At 37.9% G+C, this 10,701-nt stretch overlaps 1 long non-coding RNA gene across 1 annotated transcript; it reads right to left on the bottom strand.

Annotated features, from left to right (window-relative positions):
• Nucleotides 1-2,599: 2,599 nt before the first annotated feature.
• On the bottom strand, nt 2,600-9,479 carry LOC115919324. The gene is made up of 3 exons (XR_004061799.1): nt 9,005-9,479; nt 4,374-4,454; nt 2,600-3,816 (listed from the first exon to the last, which is right to left on the bottom strand). It is a non-coding gene; the product is annotated as an uncharacterized LOC115919324 (long non-coding RNA).
• Between the last annotated feature and the right edge of the window lie 1,222 nt (nt 9,480-10,701).

The raw sequence follows: 10,701 nt of genomic DNA, 5'->3' as shown, positions 1-10,701 counted from the left end.
GTCCCCCCAGTCGTAAAAAAATAGGAAAAAAAATAGGGGGAAAATAGGGGAAAAATAGTCCCGAAAATATATTTTTTTTCTATTTTTTCCCTATTTTTTTTAAAGGAAAAAATAGGGAAAAAATGATTTTGGAAATAGGAAAAAAATAGGTTTGAAACAATTTTTTCTATTTTTTTCCTATTTTTTTCCTATTTTTCAGACCTGAAAATAGGAAAAAAATAGGGAAAAAATAGTGTAGAAAATGGTGAAGAAAATAGTAAAAAAATAGTGATAACTAGGTGCTAGTGGACAGTGAAAAATAGTGAGGAAATAGGAAAAAAATAGTAAGGAAATAGGAAAAAAATAGTAAGAAAATAGGAAAAAAATAGTAAGAAGATAGGGGAAAATAGGAAAAAAATAGTAAGGAAATAGGAAAAAAAATAGTAAGAAAATAGGAAAAAAATAGTAAGAAAATAGGGAAAAATAGTAAGAAAATAGAAAAAAACTAGAAATGCAATCGTGTCACAACGATGTGCGTGCAATGACGCCATGTTTCTACGTGTCAAACGAAGGAGCTACTCTCGGACTATCCAGAGCAATATGTAAGAAGTCTGTAGCTTCTGTGATAGTGGAGATAGTTAGGGTGAAAGAAAGGTCACCAAAACGGCCCGAAACGGGAAAAATGGTGCCTGGACGGTCACGCATGAGGGTTTCCGGAGAACGAAGAATTTAGTGACCTTGAAGGAATGCTAGAGACTACGCCTACGCATTTTGAAGGGAATTGGAGTAGAGGAAGGGATCTAGAAAGGGCTCGCAAGCACTGCGTGCAAAACCAATAGGACTTGGTGCATGATGAACATGTTGCGACGCGTGCTTTGGCACGAACGGCCGCCCATACTAACACAACCGAATGAAAGTCTAAAAAATGACGTCATGTCCGAAACGTGTTATAATAGGGCGGAAACTCGGCGGAATTCGTATAGTGACCCTTGTTCAAATGCGATTTACTCACAATTTTCTGCGTGAAGATATACCATACTTGGTATCATTTAAAAGGGCACTTCAATGCGGTCAGTTTGAAACCATTGTCATCTGCGCAAAACGTACTGCACGCATCAAACGCGCTATTACGTAAAGCATAGTAAATTCATCATTTTGGCGATAACTTGACAAAGAGGGCATTACAATTTACTAAACTTAGCAGACAGTTGTCACGTATATGGATACATGTGTCTGCCAAGTTTCATTGATGTAGGTATAAAGATCGCCGGTTTAGAGCAAGTTGAAGTTATTTCTCAATTTTCTTGAAAATGGCGAATTTGGAGGGCAATTTTCTGAAATTTGGTCAGTAATAGGGTATATAATTTTGTATATGGCTGGAAAGGGCATATCTTCAAGTATCTAAATCCAAAAAAGGGTACGGGTTTGCCAAGCCATTATTGAGATACGGCCACAGAGAGAAAGCCAATTCCCAGAACTTTAGAGGGCGCTATTTATGTTGTGCAAAGCCATTGGAGCGTGAAATTTGGCATGGCTATGTGCAATTATGAGATAAAGATATTGTGAGATTTAAATACAAAACTGAATTTATATGAGAAAGTTATGGCAGTTTTAGATTATTTAGGGGTCCATTTTTCAAGAATTTGAGAGATTTTTGACGGAGTCGGTTTCAGATTTGAATTTTGATTACGAAGATGGCATTTGAAGGGCAGGTTATACGTCGCAGATGAAAGAACATCTCTTAGACTATCTAGAGGAATTTGTTAGAAGTGTGTAGGATCTAGGATAGTGGAGATAGGAAGGAAGACAGAAAGGCCTTAAAAAGGACCAGAAACGGACAAAATGGCGCATGATCGGTTATGCATGAGTGATTTCGAGAATCGAAGAATGTAGTGACCTTGATGACATGTTAGAGACTATGCCTATGAAATTTGAAAGGAAAAGGACATGAGGAAAGTACCTAACTAGAAATAACAAGCACTACGTGCAAAACGAATGCGATTTCCTGACGATAAGGAAGAAAACGAAAACAAGGAGGAGAATATTAATGCAGAATGGGGCAGAATGTGAACGAAAACAAGGCAATGACGAAGGTCGTCATTGCAAATAGTAAGAAAATAGGAAAAAAATAGTAAGAAAATCGGGGAAAATAGTAAAAAAATAGGAAAAAAATAGTAAGGAAATAGGAAAACAAATAGTAAGAAAATAGGAAAAAAATAGTAAGAAAATAGGAAAAAAATAGTAAGGAAATATGAAAAAAATAGTCAGGAAATAGGGGGGGGGGGGGGGATCACTCATCCTTTACTTTCATGGATTTCTCAAGCACTACCATCTCACACATCCAGTCAACGACTCTGTACATTCAATTAAATCATACAGTGCAAACTTGATATAAAGAGATCAGTTATACCTGAAATGACAAGGTAATTTAACAGCTTTTGGGGGTTAAGATTTCTTGGTTGCACATGACCTCATTGTCAAAAGTTTCCACTGTAGAATAGTCACCCTACTCCTACAGCTCTTTTCTCTGCACCTACTCAGTTTGCCAAATTCACTTCATCCTTTCAGTCCAATCCATTCAGTAGAACATTTAAAATAGTCAATGGGTATATGGAAAATGTTATACAGTCCACTCCTATTATAACGAACATGGATACACCAAGATTTTATTATCAGGCAATTCTCATCAGTCCCAATTTTAAACAAACCAATGTGTTCAGTAACTTGAGTATAACATGATTTCATTTTAACAAGGAAATTGGCTTGGTCCCGAGCACCTCGTTATAATGGCAGTGGACTGTAACAAACAAAAATAATAAAAGGGAATGTGTCAAATAAAATACATGTACTTTATTTTCGAGAGGTAAACACAATGACATGAGTTTAGTATAGTATGTGTGTTCATATAAGCAAATAAATAAAAGAACTTAACTGATATTTACAATCTTTGGTTAAGTATTGTAGTGTACATGTTGTAGTAATAGAGTTGTTCATGGTTTGCTATGATTATACTCTAAAAAAAAAACAAGACAAATGCGACTGCGTCTCCTATATGCCTCCGCCTTAAAAAAATATCATCCACCTTGAATGTAGCTTTCTATTTTTGTTCAAATAAAGTATTCAGGTGAGTTTCAGGACTATTACTGAGCCGATGTGGATATGCCAGGCGATCACAAGCTCTCTCCTCACTAGTAACCAAATAAAGCAGTATTCTGGACATGAGAGTGTTGTTTTCTGTCTCTTTTATTACAATTTAATTGCAAAGTGCTCTTAATAATGTAATCACATTTTCAAACCTCAAGAAAATCATGACAAATAATTTTTTTTTTCTCGTTATTTACAAAGATAACAAAATAAAATAAATCATGAAACAGATTTTTCAACAATGCATGCATGCTCTATAGTACAGTTGACATGTTACATAATTTTCTCAATCTCAATTGAACTGTCAAAATTTTAATACAATCATCATAATCTAGAAACACTTACTACAAAATCAATGACATGTCATGTCATTGAGATATATATAAACAAGAAAATGACAGACTTACATGCTACTATTTTCAAATAGTTTTACAAAGTATAGGCCTACCATCATTACCATGTATCATAAGTAATGGTCTTATGGTCCTTTATCTTCACAATATGCAGGCACTCATTGTGTACACATACATGTTGTACTTGCCTATGAATCTCAATGATTAGACATAATAATTACATAATAAAATGGAAACAAATACTAATGTAAAGGATACAGATGTTGGTCATGCTGTTCACAGGCATCGAATGGTGGTTGTACGTTACATGTACATTGTAGCTTGATTAGTTTCAATGGATCTGTAAAGATATAAATGAAATGTGAGTTAGGGGTTAGAATAATCATGCATTGGTACATTTATGAACATGCAATTAATACTTAGTACAAGTATTTATGTATTTCATAATGAAAAATTCAAAGGCACAGAACATGTGTGTACAAAAGTATGATAGCAAAAAAGATGCCAGGCTGACGACGAACGGATGGTGAAACAACGGAGTCATCAAAGAGCTGTCAAGGTGCATGAAATGTAAACCACTCAGGTAGGCAATTAATTAGAGTTATTTTATTCTTAGATATATTGGGTGAACATACATAAAATAAAACATAAAACACAGAAAAGAAAATAGTAAAGGGACAATTTGTTGAAGAAAAAATAAAAAGGAAAGAGAAAAATAATGTAGATCTAGGTAGAAATTGTGCCACCTGCAAATTATTGTTCTAGCATAATGATGAGGTAAACTACTCTAATATTTTGATGTCAGATCTTAACTAACATTTAGTAACAAACATGAAATAAATAAACCCCAAAAAATTATCAACAATAGATTTAGATTTCTACTTAGTAAGGACATACCTCGCAGACACATGCACTCTCGGACTTGGAAGACTTGCTCTTCTTCTTGCGTGGTGCTTTGCAGGTTGTGTTTTCTGATTCCTAGAAAAATAATTTGAGAGAGATACAAATACAATTTAGCCTAAAACCACATCAAAACATTATATCATGCAAGGCAATATAATTTGACAGACGTAGTAATGGTACAAAATCTGAAATTTCTATGTGGATTTATTGTAATCACGTTTGTTTACATTCACTCATTCACTAACAGACACTACACTGCACTTGGAGATGGCTTTCATCGAAAGGGTGCGGTGCGGTGCGGCGCGGTGTGGTGTGCTCAACGCACCCATTCGATAAAAGAGGGGGGCCTTTTCTCGAAAGGGTGCGTTGAGAGCGGAGTACCGCCAACAAATAAATAGGAGAGAGAGAGAGAGAGAAGGGAAAGGGAAAGGGAAAGAAAATATAAAAGGAAAGAAAGAGGAAACGGGGGAAGGGCGAAAGGGAGAGAGAGAGAGAGAGAGAGAGAGAAGAGAGAGAAGGGAAAGGGAAAGAGAATATAAAAGGAAAGAAAGAAGAGGAAGAAGAATAAAAAGAAAAGAGGGAAACGGGGGCGAAGGGCTCTTGCCTCCTCCCCCCCCCCCCCCCGCCAACAAATAAATAGGAGAGAGAGAGAGAGAGAGAGAAGGGAAAGGGAAAGAAAATATAAAAGGAAAGAAAGAAGAAGAAGAAGGAAGAAGATTGATACGGAGGAAGAGCGAAAGGTTCTTACCTCCCCCCAACCCCTCCCGCCAAAAAAATAAATAACAGAGAGAGAGAGAAGGGAGAAGGAAAGAAAATCTAAAAGGAAAGAAAGAAGAGGAAAAAGAAGGAAACGGGGGCGAAGGGCTCTTGCCTCCTAGCCCTCCTTCCCCCCCCCCCCCCCGCCAAAAAAATAAATAAGAGAGAGAGAGAAGGGAAAGGGAAAGAGAAGATAAAAGGAAAGAAAGAAAAGAATAAGAAGTAAAGAGGGAAACGGGGGCGAAGGGCTGTTGCCTCCTCCCCCCCCCCCCCCCCCGGCAAAAAATAAATAAGAGAGAGAGAGAGAGAGAGAAGGGAAAGGGAAAGAGAAGATAAAGGAAAGGAAAAAGAGGGAAACGGGGGCGAAGGGCTCTTGCCCCCCCCCCCGCCAAAAAATTAAAAAAAGAGAGAGAGAGAGAGAGAGAGAGAAGGGAAAGGGAAAGGGAAAGGGAAAGAGAAAAGGAATATAAAAGGAAAAAAAAAAGAAGAAGAAGAAGGAAAAAGGGAAACGGGGGAAGGGCGAAAGGCTCTTACCCCCCCCCCCCCCCTCCCGCCAAAAAAATAAATAAGAGAGAGAGAGAAGGGAAAGGGAAAGAAAATATAAAAGGAAAGAAAGAAGAGGAAAAAGAATAAGAAAAGTGGGAAACGGGGGCGAAGGGCTCTTGCCTCCTCCCTCCCCTCCCCCCCCCCGCCAAAAAATAAATAAGAGAGAGAGAGAGAGAGAGAGAAGGAAAGGTAAAGAGAAGATGAAAGGAAAGAAAGAAGAGGAAGAAGAAGAAAAGAGGGTAACGGGGGCAAAGGGCTCTTGCCTCCTTTTTTTCCTATTCTCCCTGTTTTTCGTTTTTCTCTTTCTTTCTTTTCTTTCTTCTCTTTTCTTTCCTTTCTTTTCTTTTTTCTTTTCTTTTTCTTTTTTTCTTTTCTTTCCCTTTTACTCTCTTTTTTCCCCTCCCCTTTTCTCTTTTTTCCCGACGGCAGCGCAATTTTACCGACAATATCCTGACAGGTGGGGGGGGGGGGGTGTCGCACCCCCACACCCCCTTTGGAGACGCCCCTGCCTTCGCCACTGTTGGCGACCACAAGGCTATAAATACAAATTAAGAGATATTAATGAAGATTCTTTTTTAATGTTGCAGAGAGATAAGTATTTTCTCTATGAACTTGTTTAATGGACAATAAATAATATTAAAAACATGAATACTATAGCGGTATAATGATGAGAGAGATGATTTAAGTCATACTTTTTTTCAATGTGATTGGAGTGGACTTGAGGGTGGGGGGGGGGGTTCCCCTAAGATCTCGGCTGTTTCACAGCTGATCGCCGCGAAAATGCATATTTATGGTAATTTATGCAAACAAGGTCAGAGAATTCACATTTTTACCCATAAATCATATATAATTCATATTCGAGCGTTCTTTTTCACTTCATATATTCGTTAGAATAATAATACGACAACAAAGTTGGAAGAGCCAGTTTATCCCTATGTTATCTCTTGTTTCGATAATTTGTATTTATGTATTATATTATTTTGTTATTTCATTTCATTTCTAACCACAATTCAACTATTTTTACCCAAAATCAAACACATTTACTTGAAACAAGACCAAATAACCAATGTTTTCTCTTTTTTCTAAAAAGAATAAATGGTATTTCCATATGTTTGGTACATAAATCACAAAAATGAGCGATTTTAGGGCTGACATGCAAAAACAAAAGGTCACGTGACTCCGCAATTATACGTCCGATTTTCAACAAAAAAATGTTTCAAAAGATGCGTAAGACTCGAAAGAAAAAAGTCATGAAAGAAAAACTTTATATCTGCCGCGGTTCCGGAGTAGTCGCGAAATTACTAGAGAGCACTAATCTTTTTTGGGGCCCTCAAAAATTTGGAAAATCGTACCCCCCATCCCCCCCCGCTTGAACGCCAGGGGGGGGGGGGGTATCTCCCAAAAACGATAAAAATTAACGTGTTTTTTTTTTACACGTTTTTTTCACAGGGCGGAGCCCTCAGAAGCTCAGGGGTATTAAACATCAAAATTTAACGTCGGATGAGCATAATTTTATACCTTATTTGTGACAGTGACAGGACACAATTTGGTGTTGGGTCCAGGGGGCGGAGCCCCCAGAAGCTCAGGAGTTTTGTCCATTAAATAATTATTATTTTATACCTTATTTGTGACACAGGGGTCACGAATTGGCGTGGGGTCCAGGGGGTGGAGCACCCGGAAGCTCAGGGGTCTTGGGCAATAAATAACGGTCAGATGAGCATATTTTTATATCTATTTGTGACACTGGAAGGACACAAATTGGTGTTGGATCCAAGGGGCGGAGCCCCAAGAAGGTGAGGGGTTTTATACATCAAATTATCGTCAGATGAGCATATTTATATATCTATTTGTGACACTGGCAGAACACAAATTCTTCTTCCTCTTCCTCTTCTTTCTTTCCTTTTATCTTCTCTTTCCCTCTCCTTCTCCAACATAAAATGCAAGACGGATATATATCGACTCACCTTCTTTCCAAGAACCATACGGGCCTGGAATTTACTTCCCCCCCCCCCCCAGCATCTTTGCCTGCGACGCAGTCGAAACCTTCAAAGCCAGACTCTGGGAAGCCATCCAAGGGGGTAATATAATCATAGTCCCTCCCCACAACTGCAATGTGATGGGACTTAATTCTAAAATGTTCTAGAAGCAACAAACACTCTCTCTCGAACGATAACGTTCTTATTGGTCATCTTTATATCCCTCTTGAGGATCAGGACCAGGATCAGAACAGATTCTCTCTCTCTCTCTCTCTTATTTATTTTTTGGCGGGGGGCGGGGAGGGAGGAGGCAAGAGCCCTTCGCCCCTGTTTCCCTCTTTTCTTATTCTTTTTCCTCTTCTTTCTTTCCTTTTATATTTTCTTTCCCTTTCCCTTCACTCTCTCTCTCTCTTATTTATTTTTTTGGCGGGGGGGGGGGGGGGGGGGAGGGAGGAGGCAAGAGCCTTTTGCCCCCGTTTACCTCTTTTCTTCTTCTTCCTCTTCTTTCTTTCCTTTTATCTTCTCTTTCCCTTTCCCTTTCCCTTCTCTCTCTCTCCTATTTATTTGTTGGGGGGGGGGGGGGGGGGGGGAGAGGCAAAAGCCCTTTGCCCCCGTTTACCTCTTTTCTTCTTCTTCCTCTTCTTTCTTTCCTTTTATCTTCTCTTTCCCTTTCCCTTCTCTCTCTCTCTGATTTATTTTTTGGCGGGGGGGGGGGGGGGGGGAAGAGTCCTTCGCCCCCCCCCACCTTTCCCTCTTCTCTTCTTATTCTTCTTTCTTTCCTTTTATCTTCCCTTCCCCTTTTTCCTTCTCTCTGTCTCCCCCATCAACATAGTAATAACGAAAAAGACCACTCTGTAATCAAGACCATTCCATTTTATTTAATACATTTTCGATATAGATCTACTTAAATTGGCAACTATTACCTTCTGTCCGAGATCCTCATTTTAAACGACTGATGCGAAAGACTAGTCGACGCACCCTTTCGAGAAAAGCCCCCCCGCTTTCATCGAAAGGGTGTGTTAAAACGGTACTCCGCTCTCAACGCACCCTTTCGAGAAAAGGCCCCCCTCTTTTATCGAATGGGTGCGTTGAGCACACCACACCGCGCCGCACCGCACCGCACCCTTTCGATGAAAGCCCTTGGAGATGCACTAGGCCTACGTTATACGTACACTTCACTCAGAAGTTATGTAGTCTAAGTTACAACCTCAACACTACATGGGAATATTGATACGTAAAATAACATTCTATAGGCCTACTATGTCTATGAAGTAGCATTATATTCAACAACAGACACAATAAAAATATATATATCATAATATAATTAAGTTTCAGAAATAAACGTACCTTTTCAGCTGTTTTCTGGGGCCAGTTCCGCTCGTCGATGTTCCGTCATTCGACAACAAACTCATTTCTCTACGAGTGGGACTAGATCTAGTAATATTTTGAACATTTGTCGGGCTCATTTTCTTGGGAAGAATCACTAAAATGGGATAAGGAGGCATCGGAGTATGAGGAGTCACTATCTCTTGATGAAATTTCATCGCTAGAATAATTGCTGGAAGACATTTTGGTGTGATTTAGAGACGTTTGATGAACGAAAATCAGCAAAAGTCCGATGCGTACAGCAGTGCCAGTGGGGAAAAAAAATAACGGGTAATTTTCAAATTACATACTTGCGTACTGTCCTCTACGTTGAAACTTTGCACACACATAGAACGGGAATATCTCGATCGAATGCTTTTTTTTCTATTAATAAAGGAGATTTTTTTTTGGTTGAAATTTCTATGTGTACATTTTCTTTTTACACATGGTTTATGTATGGTTATCTTTGAGTGCACTAGTCACTACTATAGTTTGAAAATAAAATCAAGAATATTAATAAAGGAACAAAATTGAAATTTCGTACATTTTCTTTTTACACATTGTTTATTTATGGTCATCTTTGAGCTCACTATTCAATATGTGACCCCACAGCTAAAAACCACCAATAAGTCGCAAAATGAACAACAGAGATAATGGCAGGAGAAGCGGGCTTTTTGAATAGGATGCCAGTCATAAACAATGAAAATATGCAAGTTTCGAAAATAGACAAAAAATAGTTTACAAATTTGTATCATGTCATAAAAAATTTAAGTGCAAAAAATAGGAAGAAAATAGTACTCGCAAATAGGTAAAAAGAAGTCTGAAAAAGATAAAGGTGAAAAAAATAGGGAAAAAATTGTCTGAAAAAGATTAAGGTGAAAAAATAGGGAAAAAATTGTCTGAAAAAGATTAAGGTGAAAAAATAGGGAAAAAATAGTCTGAAAAAGATTAAGATGAAAAAATAGGGAAAAAATAGTTTGTACTTGAAAATAGGAAAAAATAAGACTATTTTTTTCCTGTTTTTTTATAGGAAATAGGAAAAAAACTAGTCTGAAAAAAAATATAGGTGAAAAAAATAGGGAAAAAATAGTTTGTACTTGAAAATAGGAAAAAAATAGCCCTATTTTTTTCCTATTTTCTTGAAGGAAATAGGGAAAAAATAGTCTGCATTTCCAGAAAATAAGGAAAAAATAGGAAAAAAATAGGGAAAAAAATATATTTTCTCAACACACAAAACTACTAGGGGGCCGGCCTAGCCGATACGTGTTAGATTCGGGCGGAAACTCGGCGGAATTCGTATAGTGACCTTTGTTCAAATGCGATTTACTCACAATTTTCTATGTAACATATTCTATACTTGGTATCATTCGAAAGGGCACGTCATTGCGGTCAGTTCGACACCATTGTCATTTGCGCGCAATGTATTGCACGCACAAAATAAGCTATTACGTAATGCATAGTAAATTCATCATTTTGGGCGATAACTTTTCGCTGACATATTCGAATTTTACTAAAATTATTGAACAGTTGTCACGTATATGGATACATGTTTCCGCTAAGTTTCATTGATGTAGGTATAACGATCGCCATTTTAGAGCAAGTTGAAGTTACTTCGGAATTTTCTTGAAAATGCATGGCGAATTTGGAGGGTAATTTTCTCAAATTTGGTCAGTGATAGG

This window comes from Strongylocentrotus purpuratus, unplaced genomic scaffold (genome assembly GCF_000002235.5).
Source record: "Strongylocentrotus purpuratus isolate Spur 01 unplaced genomic scaffold, Spur_5.0 spur5_scaffold_6, whole genome shotgun sequence".
NCBI lineage: Eukaryota > Metazoa > Echinodermata > Echinoidea > Camarodonta > Strongylocentrotidae > Strongylocentrotus > Strongylocentrotus purpuratus.
The sequence above is the reverse complement of the archived record's forward strand: the minus strand, read 5'-3'. Positions and strand labels throughout refer to the sequence as shown.